Below are 11,977 nucleotides of genomic sequence, written 5' to 3'. Positions count from 1 at the left end.
GATTTATAGCCTCAGGGGTGACATAGAACAACACTGAGCCTGAGGGATTGATGACAGCTCTCTGACATGGATCGTAGTTGGCACTGCATCGATGGATTAAATCTGGGAGAATATTGACTTGAGGAAGATTGAAAATGGGCAAATAGGAGTCCCAAATCCCTAGAATATCAGTTCCATTGAGATGTTTGGCTTTCAGCTCATTGATTAAATGAATATGGTATCTGCTGTAATCTGGGATTCCCTCTGCCATCCGGTAATCTCTATCAGCCAGGGGCAACCATTCTAGCTCTCTGTGTGGGCCATTTAAAGGTGGAATGTTTAGATCTACTGGTGTCTCCATGTGTTTGGTGCTCTTCAAGCAGAATTTCACTTGGGAATGTAGGCAAATGCAGCTTTGTGCGGCGAATTAAGGTAAAAAGGATTTACAGCGAAACAGGGCAGTTCTGGCGTAAAAGGGGCACAATTGGTCACTCTTGGGAGAAGTTGAATCACTTGCAGGACGAGGAAGCTTGAGTTTCAGGAAAAAATGGTAGTTCCGGGCATTTTTTACAGTGAAGAACCAAATGAACTGGGTGCAGGAAGAATTGGTAAATACCTGGTCACGGCGCGATGGGTGGAGGCTTATCCAAGCTGAATTCTGGGCGGCCACGACTTTGAATCAGTTTCTGCAGGTTGGCGGCGAGAACGACGTGAAATTTCATGCAGGAGGCACAACAGATTTTTGGTGAAAAATGCGAAAAAACATCATTTTGGGCAAAAATATAGAAAATTTGGCCTTTGGCGTGCTTTTGTCGGATGACTTCAGCATGACGTCATAGGTGGGGTCATGGTACGGAATGATGACGTGGTGATCTGTGAGTGGTCCACATGGACGGGGGACGTGGCGGACAACTTGGAGCGATGGCGGGTCGGGCGCTGATGTGGTGCTGACTCGGCAATGGTGTGGAGGTGACGTAGGGTTGACTTGGCGGGCGGTAAACAGAAAGCGGTAAGCGGTAATATCAGACCGCTTAAGGTACGGGCGCGGTTTTGGCAGGAGGCCGCCTGAAGCAATTATATTCTGACGCGTGTCCAGCACCCTACGTCATCATTCTGACATTTTCGGGCGCTAAAGTACCGCCACCGGAGGCAGCCCGATATTGCTGAGGACCGTTGGATGGGAGGGCCCAGATCCGACGGTTGATGGGGAGCAGATAATAAACAATTATTTTTTCTAGGAATGCGCGCCAGGGCGGAACTTTAGCCATCGGTGGGTTTTTGGGTTTTTTCAATGTTTTGTGGAAAAATGGGTTTATTGCTATTTATTCGCAAAATGGGGTTAGGGCTGTTAAACCAAGCGGATCTTGGTTTAATCCCGAGACTTAGTTTTAGCGCTATTTTTCTGACCCTTTGGAGCTATAATGCTATATTGCTTAGGGGAAGGGGTATATACATATGTTTTGGGGTTTTTTATATACAATAGTGATATAATAATGGGGAAAAGGGGAACATAGGGAGTTAAGTAATAATAGAGTTAGTAGTTAGTATTGGATGGGAGATATGGAAGAGAGGAAGCAAACACTAAGCTTTTTAGGGAACAAACTTAGTTATGAGAGTAGATCAAAATGAAAATATTTTTACACAAGAAATGTGGCTCTTTTATATAACAAGAATCAACAAAAGAGTTTGACTTCTCTTATGAACAAAGGTGATAGTGGGATGTTAGAAAGAAGTTTGATAGGGAATGATTGGGAAATTAGACATGCTTCACTTTGTTGCTACAAAATTGCTGAATAGGAAGATCTGCACTGGCCACCATGTGTTTCCTTTGCTTAGGCCAGTGATATGAAAGAAATCATGCTTCTGCAACCCCCTCTACCTACCCATTCTATTGCCTAGCATTTTTTATTACTTCAGGGAGGGTGCACTTAGACTTGCAAACCCTCATGTGCTCTTTTCTTTTCTCTTTCCATTTTATTTTGATTGTGTATCTAAGGCTAGCCTTATTACTTCCAAAGCCCCAGATTAAGTAGTTGGGAACCTTCATTCTCTACCTAACTACTAATCTGCCAAGATTGAACAGTTTGGACAGATTTATTTCTCTAATCTACAACAAAAATTGAAATATGGCATGACCCAGTTTAGACTGTTGGATCACCCATTTAGAAGTAGGACAGTATCAAACAACTGTAGATAGGTGTTTTCCACAAAAATATGAGATCTTTGCATCATCAAAGTAGAGCATATTTGGCACTTCCGCTGCCAATCATGAAAAATGAAACCTATTGGTATAGGTAGCTAATAGTGGCTCCACTTGGGGATGGTTTTTCTACTTGAAAGACCAAGAATAGCAGGTCAGACTGCCTTGGCTCTTGACTTCTTATCAAAAATTGCAAGCTTCCTCCTTGGATTTCAAAACTGGAATCTTCCACCATTGTGGAACTTCTGAAGCAAAAAGCCTTTTCCTGCTTATTTACAAAACTTGTGAAGCTATAGTATCTATATGCTGAAAGAAAATACTATATACAACTGATAATGTATAGGGCAAAGCCATGTTATATACATGGAAAGTAGTCAAAATAATGCTTTAGCATCCGGCCATTCACAGGGCCCTCTTCTACTTCAGTGTCATCCAAATTCTTCAAGAAATAGGTGTTATTTCCTTGTACTGCTTGAATTACAAAGGGTCCCCTCCAAAGGGAGTCAAATTTGCCATGCTTTCCCTTGTCTTCTCTTCTTGAATCCCATTTAAGCACTTTATCACCAATAAAGAAATCTTCAGCCTTGGTTCTTCTATCAAAGGCTTTCTTTAGCTTCTCTTGTAGGACTTGAACTCTGCTGTACACTTGATCTCTGGTTTGCTGTAAACAAATTATCTGGTTGATTCTTCTTTGCATGTTATTTGGTTCAGCCTGACTTTCTTGAAGTAGCTTCATGACAGGGACCCCTAATGATGAAGGGAATTTGGCTTCCATTCCATAAACCAACTCATATGGGCTGACCCCAATAGATCTTTTAGTTGTTAGACTGCCTGCCCATAAGGCATTTACAAGCTTCTTATGCCAATTTTTCTTATTCTCTTCCAATATCTTTTTAATGATGTTGATAAGACTTTTATTATATGATTCAGCTAAACCATTGCCTTGAGGGTAGAATGCAGTAGAATGGCCCAAAGTAATATGGAATTTGTGGCAAAAGTTCACCATCTTCTTGGATCTGGAAGCAGCAGCATTCTCTATTATAATCTTGTCAGGACAACCAAATCTGGAGAGAATATTTGTTTCAAGGAACTGAATGATAGTAGAATCATTTGCTTGTCTGCATGGAACAGCCTCAATCCATTTAGTGAAATAATCTGTGGCTGTTAGGATCCATTTATGTTGGCCTGAAGATAAAGGATGAATTTCCCCAATGAAGTCCAAGCCCCATTGCTGAAAGGGCCTTTCTGTTGCAATAGGCTTTAAGGGAAGTGGTAGTAACTTTCTTTTTCCCTCAAACATTTGACACTTGTGACATGAAGTGGTAAAATTTTTAACATCAGAGAACAGAGTGGGCCAATAGTAACCTGCCCTTTATATCTTATCCACAGTGGACTTCCAGTACAAATGTCCACCACAATCACCTGCATGAAATTCTTTCATAACATTGTTTGTCTCATCCATATTCAAACAATTCAGCAATATACCTTCATGATTTTTCCATAGTAAATTACCATCTATAACACAAAATCTGGAAGCTTTCATTTTTAAAAATCTAGATTGGTCCTGGACAATCCTGGGGGAGCACACAGGTTTTGCAATATATAACAGATATCAGAATACCAAAGGGATTGTTCAAAGGCTACATTGATCTTTGGAGTCGCCAGCTCCGGTTCATTGTCTAGTTGGTTAATATCCAAGGCTTGGAAGTTTGCTCCAGACATCAATTTAGCCAAACCTTGCCCTTTTATCAGTTTTGTAGGTCTTATTTCAATGTCAAATTCTAAAATGTTAGCAATCCATTTTCCTCTTCTACCCTCTAAGCTTTCTTGAGTCAATATGTCTTTCACAATGGCATTTGGTACATAAGCAATAACATGGGAGTATAGGATGTAAATCCTAAAGTCATTGATGGCCTTGACCAAAGCATAAGCTTGCTTTTCCATGATCTGATATTTCAGAGGTGCATCTCTAAGGGGTCTACTGAAGAAAGCAATAGGTTTTTCATTCCCTTGATCATCTTTCTGCAATAAGACAACAACAATGGTATGCTGGGAAGCAAAAGAGAAAATGATAAATTCTCTGTCAAATTGAGGATTTGTTAAGACTGGGGTTTGGGTAAGGGCCAATTTAATACCTTCAAAAGCTTGATTTTCTTCTACTGTCCACTTCACTTTAGAATCCTTTTTTAGCATGTTGTTTAGTAATCTGATCAATTCTGCTAAGTTTGGGATAAATCTCCTTAAAAAGTTGATCTTTCCCAAGAAGGCTTGTAATTCTTTAATATTTCTGGGATGGGGCATTTTCAAAATGGCCTGTATTCTGTCTGGATCAATTCTAATGCCATCATTTGAAATGATATGACCCAATAGCTTACCCTCTTCCAAACCAAATAGAGACTTCTTAGGATTTAGGGAAATTCCATATTTCCTACATGGTATGAATATTTGTCTCAAGTGTTTCAGATGTTCTTGGTCAGACTTTGAGAAAGGTGTGAGGTCATCTAAGTAAATAACAAGGAAATCACGAATCTCTTTAGCAAAAGCAATATCCATTGCTCTTTGAAATGTAGCTCCTCCATTTTTCAACCCAAAAGGCATTTTGACATACTTGAAAGTTCCCCATGGGGTTGTGAATGCTGTTTTATCCTGATCATTAGGGTGGACTAGGATCTGATTAAAGCTTGAAAATCCATCAAGTAATGAGATTCTTGAAGCCCCCACCACTCTTTGGAGAATGTGATCCATTTTGGGTAAGGGATAATTGTCTTTGAGGGACACTTGATTCAAATTCCTTAGATCAACACAAAGCCTAATCTCACCAGTTTTCTTTCTTGTGGGGACCAAATTTGAAATCCAGTCTGAAAACCTGATTGGTGCTATGATGCCAGCTTTAAACATTTTTTGTACCTCTTTCTCAATTGAAGGGAGAAGCATAGGATTGATTCTTCTTAATTTTTGCTTGAATGGCTTTTGATTAGGCATGACGGGGATGGTGTGTTGAATGACAGAGGTGTCGTAGGATTTCAAATCCTCATAACTCCATGCAAACACATCTTGGAACTCTTTAAAGAGATCAACGTATTTGGGCTTCTGGTCGGGAGGTAAAGATGTAGACAATTTTATTATCTTGGGTTTTTCAGTAGTTCCAATGTTGCATTCTTCAATGGCAGCATTAAGGGGTTGCATTTTTGGTTTCCTCGGAACATCATTTGAGTCAAAAATATCCTCCAACGGAGTCAAGCCTGTTGGTAGAAAATTGTCTTTTAACTGTATGACTTTAGCCTCTGCACCAGCTATTTCATCAAAATGTAATTGTTTGAGTTCATGTATATTTTCCTTGTCAAAGGTTGTTGGACAAAGTATTTGATTTGCTATTTTGGGCGATACAGTTGTTTGGTCCTGTTCACTTAGTGGTTGTGTGTCTTTCACAGAATCAACATCAATGTTTAAACCTGAAAATTCATGCTGCAAGGTCAAGAAACTATTTATCTGTGTGTCATCCTCAAATACTTGCCAATCTTTAACATTGTTTGGGATAGAAGGTCTGTGTTTTATCTCAGCTGTAAAACAATGGTTGGGTTCAAAAGGAAATTTGCATGTACTGGAAAATGTAGCTAAACTATGTGCATGAAGGTTGTGGGTTCTAGATATTTTGGTCATTTGAAATTCAGTGAAGGCCTTGAGTATTTCAATAGCAGCAGACCTGTATGATCTTAGTCTTTTGTCATTGGTGACAAAATTGCCTTTCACTTGTTGAATAATGAGGTCTGAGTCTCCCAGGATTGAAACTTTTGTGGCCTGTAGGGATTTTACCAGTTTGAGGCCTAGCAAAAGAGCCTCGTACTCTGCCATATTATTAGTACATCTGAAATTAAGCCTATAGGCTCGACCTTTTGCATGATTTCTTTGTTTGTTATGAATCCACACTCCAGCTCCTGCCCCTAATTTGTTGACTGATCCATCAAACTCTAGAAACCAAAGGATTTCTTGATTTAGGGGAGGTTTAACAGCCTCTCTATGACTTGGGATTAAAAGCTGGAGGTCTTGTTTTTCATCTGGTTTGTCTTCTAGAACGGTCTCATCAATTGATTGCTCAACCTCGATTTCTTGGGAACTTGATTGCTCATTCGTATGCAGATCCTGTTCAAGTAAGACAGATTTGTCATCACATATTGGACTTATATCATCATTGAACAGAATGAAGGAATCCATGTCTGAATGGACTGCATAAATAGGGAAATTTTGAGGTTTTTCTTCACTGCTCACCATGTACTTCATGAGTGATTCTCTGTATAGCCTCTTTGGTTGCCGAAAGACAGAGATGGTGGCATATGACAGGTCCAATTGTAGGGAACCTTAGATTTTAGCTCCCCATGATCTTGATAACAACATTCCATATTTAGGTGGGATATCAGCAACCACAACATCCATTAAAATTGTTTTATTTGGGTACTGGACAAGGGAAACACATAGATCTTTTATCAAGCCTAAACACTTAACTTGGCTGGAGTCAAATGAAAATAGGTCCTTATATGGTCTTGTGATGTCTAGATTCAATCTCTCCATTACTGACTTAGGCATACGGTTATGAGAGGCGCCTGAATCAAACATTGCATTGTGTAATATCTTGTCATGAATATGCAAGCTGACATAAAAAGGTAAGATTCCAGTACCTCCTGTCTTTCCATCAACTTCTGGACCGAAGAGCAATTCTGGGGTATCATCCAACACATTGACATCATCCTTGTTGTGGGTCAGTTGAAGAGACTTCTTCATTTGTTGCTTGTAAATGTTATGCTTGGCTAGCTCTGAAAGAGGAATGGCTATCTTTAATTTACCAATTTCAGCTTCTAAGTCAAAAGGTTTTTCAGATTGGATCACGGTCTTCTGGTTAACAACTTTTTCTTTGTCAATTAACTTTTTAGAGGTTTCTTCTTGACTTTCAATCTGATCTTGAGGTTTATCCTTTTTGCTCACCTTTTGAAAAGTGTTACTTGGATTGTGCTGTAAAGGCGGTGTAGCCAATGGCTGTTGATTTGAGGGAAATGCTTCGGTTACCTCTTCAACTGTTACTTCATTTGTAATTGAATCAGTTTTGTCAATTGGCTCTGTGATAATAACCTTCCTGGGCTATTGGCTATCTTTTGTTTTCTCAGGCTGTGTCCCATTTATAGTTCTGCTTCTTAATTTGTATTGTTTATGAACTTCAAAAACAGCTGTGTCATCGCCTTGTTTGAAATCAAATGATTCACCTGATTTAGTTTGTAACTGACTAATGTCATCATCCTTATTATCTTCTTGACTCAGAAAAACTTGCTGATCATCGTTCAGACCCATCAAATTAATGTGGGTATCATTTATCTGCTCACTAGAAGTGGATGCTTCAGCATAGTTTTCTTGGAACGGAGGTCTAATCTCTGGTTCAGGGCTGGCCTTGCCAACATTAGGATTTTGATTTCTTCTAAAATTGGGATTCCTGATAGGATTATTCTGTGGTGCCTCCCATGATGATTTCCTCTCAACTGATTCTACTCTGTCACCTAACCTATGCATACCAGAGATTATTGCATCTAATTTCTGATCCCAGCCTGAAGGCTCTTCTTTGAAAGTAGTCTTTCTTTCAGTTCTGGTTCTATTTCTCCTAGCTATCAGGTTGGCTTCTACACTAACTACTATATCTTGCATCTCAGCTAAAGTTCGGGGAGCTCTTTCTCTCAATTGGTATGCCATATCTGAATCAAACCCATCAGGAAAGGTGTATAGAGCCAGATCAGGTGGGGGTCTCAGATTTTGGGGAATAGCATTGTACACATCGTTGAATCGAGCATAATAGTCCAAGACAGTTTCTTGGGGACCTCTTTTGATAGCATTGTATTCAGATAAAATATGGAGTGGGTCCTTTTTCTTTTCCCATCTGTTGATAAAGTTTTGATACAGGGCTTCAGGGTCAGCTATGGAGTTTGCTGGGAGTGACCTGAACCACGATCTTACATCTCCGGTCAAAATTTGCACAAAAATTTTCATTCTAACCCCATCATCATCTATCTCATAATTTTCAAAATAATCCTGCATTTTCTTAGTATGTTGAAGGGCTGAATAAGAGCCAGTACCATCAAAATATGATATCTTGGTTTGATAATCTTGAGGCATAGGTCCTGGGTTGGTCGGTAACTGCAGTGGAGCATATCTATTAGCCATCTTTGGTGGGACAATAGGGATAACAGGAACGAATGGGACAAGTGGAGAAAAGGAGATGAGAAGGGTATGTGTAGTGGATGGAGGGGTTGAAAGGACACGTTGTGAAGTGGATGAAGAACTAGGAGAGTGTGGAACGGTAGTATGAGGATGTAAAGAAACCTTAGCAGGGGTTGGAATATTAGTTTGAAATCCTGCCTCAGAACTTGAATCTGATAAAGTCCCTTCCGATATTTGTTTCTTAAGGATTCTTGGAATCAGGTTTGGATTTTGGAACTCAGGTGATGGATCTGGATCCGGGTTAGATCTTGTATAACGAGTTTTCTTCTTAGGAGCCAGCTTCTATGATTTCCTTTGGGAGAATTTTCTAAGAAATATTAATCTTTGAAGAGGTCTGAAAAGGTCTGATCAAGTATAGCACAACTGTATGGAACTTAAGACTAAATAAAGATTGACTGAGGCAGCTTTTATATACTCCTGCAAATGCAAAGCAGAGGCAGTTTCTAAGGCTGTCTAGCTGTCACTCAGGCTTTATCTACAGTATTAAGAATCAGACAGGGGTTTAGGAATTGGGTTGTTCCCCAGCGGAGTCACCATTTATGTTAACACCCAGGTTGTTCCCTTTGACTCCTGAGAGAATACGGCCGGGGTAACCACTAACCAAACTTTGGATTACAAGTTCTAGCCTACCTGTAATCAGAGAGGGCTCTCTCTTTTAGTTTTAACTTTGTTCTTTGAAGATTTTAGGCTAGTTATGAGGTGAGAGTTTTGTTTGAATTTTGGTTGTCAGCTATTGTTCAAAGAAGGGTTTGCAAGTATCAAAAGAGTTTAATCCATTGGGCATGTGGAGTCCAGAAATGAATAGCATTTGATATCTGTGATAAAGAGAGGTTCACTGCAGGGCCAGATGGGTATTCATGATACAAACTTTGATTTTAAGACAAGAAACAGTATAAATTACACCAGTAAAAGGCAATTAAGAGTTCTTTCACAGTGCAACAGGGAATAATGGACAAATCCTAATCAGCAGCAAGTGAGAATTACTGAATAAAGACTTATCATGTGATTAGAGCAAATAGGAGCATTTAAGAATTCCATAGTTGCAGCTAACCTTGGAGAAAACATATTTAGTAGTAAAGATTGAGTTTAGGGTGTTCTTAGAGGACAAATCCTGAACTATTCTTTTTCTTTTCTACCAAGACTAATCATCAAACATCATAAATAGATTATGCAAGAACTGAAACACAAATATAGTTAGAAAATACTTATTGTATCACGCCATAACACGAGAATCCTGCAGCAGTAAATAGTTTCATCACATCACGTCCAAGCCAAACTCATTCTTTTGGAAACCAACAACTCCTTTGCATTATATCTTTCAGAGGATATACAACCGAGTTCTCTTGAACAACTGAGCAACAACAACCCCCAATAAGCTATGCGGGGGTGCATATATACAAAATATCACAAAAATATCTCAACAATGAGTTATTGCACAATAACTGCTCTTACCAACTTTCTAAGATATTTCTTACAAAATTAAAAGCTACTTAAATAAACATACAACAGCTGTTTGCTGTTTGTCAGAAATTCTTGACTTTTGGGTTTATGGGCCATCTGAGCTCCTTTGCGGCGATTTCAATTGTCTTTGCCTTTATGCTACCGCGTCAGGGCACTGCTGTATTCGGACAGCTCATCTGTGATGCTCAAGCTGTGCATAGCCACTGTCCACCTCATTCAACTGCTTTCCTGTTGCTTGTGAAAAACCTTTAGACCAAAATTTAGACTTGATTTAGAGCAAAGTTTTTATCATATTCGTCCACCACTCATCAGTGGGCATTTGATGTCTCTGCATCTTGATTAGGGTCTCATCTGCCTCTGTATAATTATAATAATTAGGGGTGACTTCAAAAAGGTGCTTAATTTCATGTTCAATGAAGAATAAATTCTCTAATTTATCATAAATCTCTTGCCCTGATGGTGGCCCAACTCCTTCTAGACTGCTTGCTGTAGCTGTCAACTGATTAGCTGCATAATTGTTGACCCTTTTAGCATACTGTTCATGGGACAACAGTCTTCCTGCACTGGTCACTAGGCTGCAAAGCCCTCTGCCATGCAATGCTGTGATTTTGGTGGCAAAAGCATTGATCTCTACTTGAATATCTTGGCACTTTCTTTCTAATGTTTGCACATAGCTCTTGAGGGTGAGCACCCTTTTGATTAACAAAATTGTATCAGTCCTATCCCTGATACCCATTGTTGCCAATTGAAGGCCAGTTTTATTATTTAGGACATTGATCATCCTGGTAGCAATATCAGGCATACTTCCCAGAGAGGCTCTAGCCCTTTGACTTTCAGCATGAGCCCCGCTCAGCAGATCCATTTGCTCATGAATTGTCTCTATGTATTGCCACTGATCTGTGATTGACTGGCCAATCTTAGCCCATAGGATCTTTTTGACCTCAGTTATGACCTTGCTCATGGTGAGCTCCTTTTCAAGCTCTTTTATCCTTCTTTCTAGTGTCCTAACTTCCCTGGTCTTTTTTGCCACTTGCTCCTTAGATTTGTCATATTTCTCGTCCAGCTGGGCCAACTTTTCTTTGGCATCCTTCAGCTCAATCATTTGGGTTTCAAGAGCTTGCAGGTCCTTCATCATATCTCGCATGTCGAGGCCTGGGATTTGCTCTGCTGCTGCTTCCTTTTCTGTGGCTTGAGGCCCAGCAATTGAGGTACTTGCTTCTGTTGTTTGTACTAGGGGAGGACTTATAATTTGAGGAGGCTCCTCAAGATTTATTACTGGCTGAGAGGGCTGAGGTATCTGCTCTCCTTGTCTTTGTTTTAGGGCTGCCTCTAATGCACCCTCTGTTGCTACCAATCGTCCTTCTGTTTCTACCAATTGTTTGTGTAATGTCAACAGCATGGCTGCTACATCTTGATCCTTTCTCTGCTGAGCAACATCTTCTGTTTGGGGGTGAAGGGTTGCTGGAAGTTTGACCATCTTCCTCAAAGCTGATATATTTTCATCTTTTTTCTTCATTAGCGTCTGCACAACTTTGGGATCACTTGGGTCATGCCCAAGCTCTATGATGATATCTTCCAAAGACTTAATCCTGTTGTCTTTGGCTTGAGAAGAAGCTTTCTCCAATTCTAGTTGGGCAGTAGTATTATGGAGAGAATTTTGCAGTTTTTGTGCTAGATGTGTTTTATCTGCAGGAGTAGAGTAGACCATCTCACCCGTTTGCTTATGTAGCTCTATTTGGTCTATTGGGTGGATGTCTTTTGCAAACACTTCTGGGTTGGTTCTGATGTAATCTGCAGCTGACTGTGGCTGCAGCAAGGCAGGCATGAAATGGCTCATAGTCATCTTCCCCTCTGCAATGTCATATGCTGACATGAGCCTCTGTTGATTGGTGGGAGCCATCTTGAGCAAATGATTGTAAAGCTGGATCATGACTGGCTCATTCCTAGCTTTTATATCCATAAATTGTTTTTTGATTCCAGACTCTTCCCTTCTTTGCTGGCTTGAGGAGCTGACCTCTCCTCCAAGTGGTCTCTCTTGTTCCTGCTGGAAGGAACTGGCTGATGCTTCCATACTAGGGGGGC

The sequence above is a fragment of the Pinus tabuliformis genome, chromosome 4_1 (genome assembly GCF_031772625.1).
Source record: "Pinus tabuliformis cultivar Carrire ecotype Pingquan chromosome 4_1, CPIR1, whole genome shotgun sequence".
Classification (NCBI taxonomy): domain Eukaryota; kingdom Viridiplantae; phylum Streptophyta; class Pinopsida; order Pinales; family Pinaceae; genus Pinus; species Pinus tabuliformis.
The sequence above is the reverse complement of the archived record's forward strand: the minus strand, read 5'-3'. Positions refer to the sequence as shown.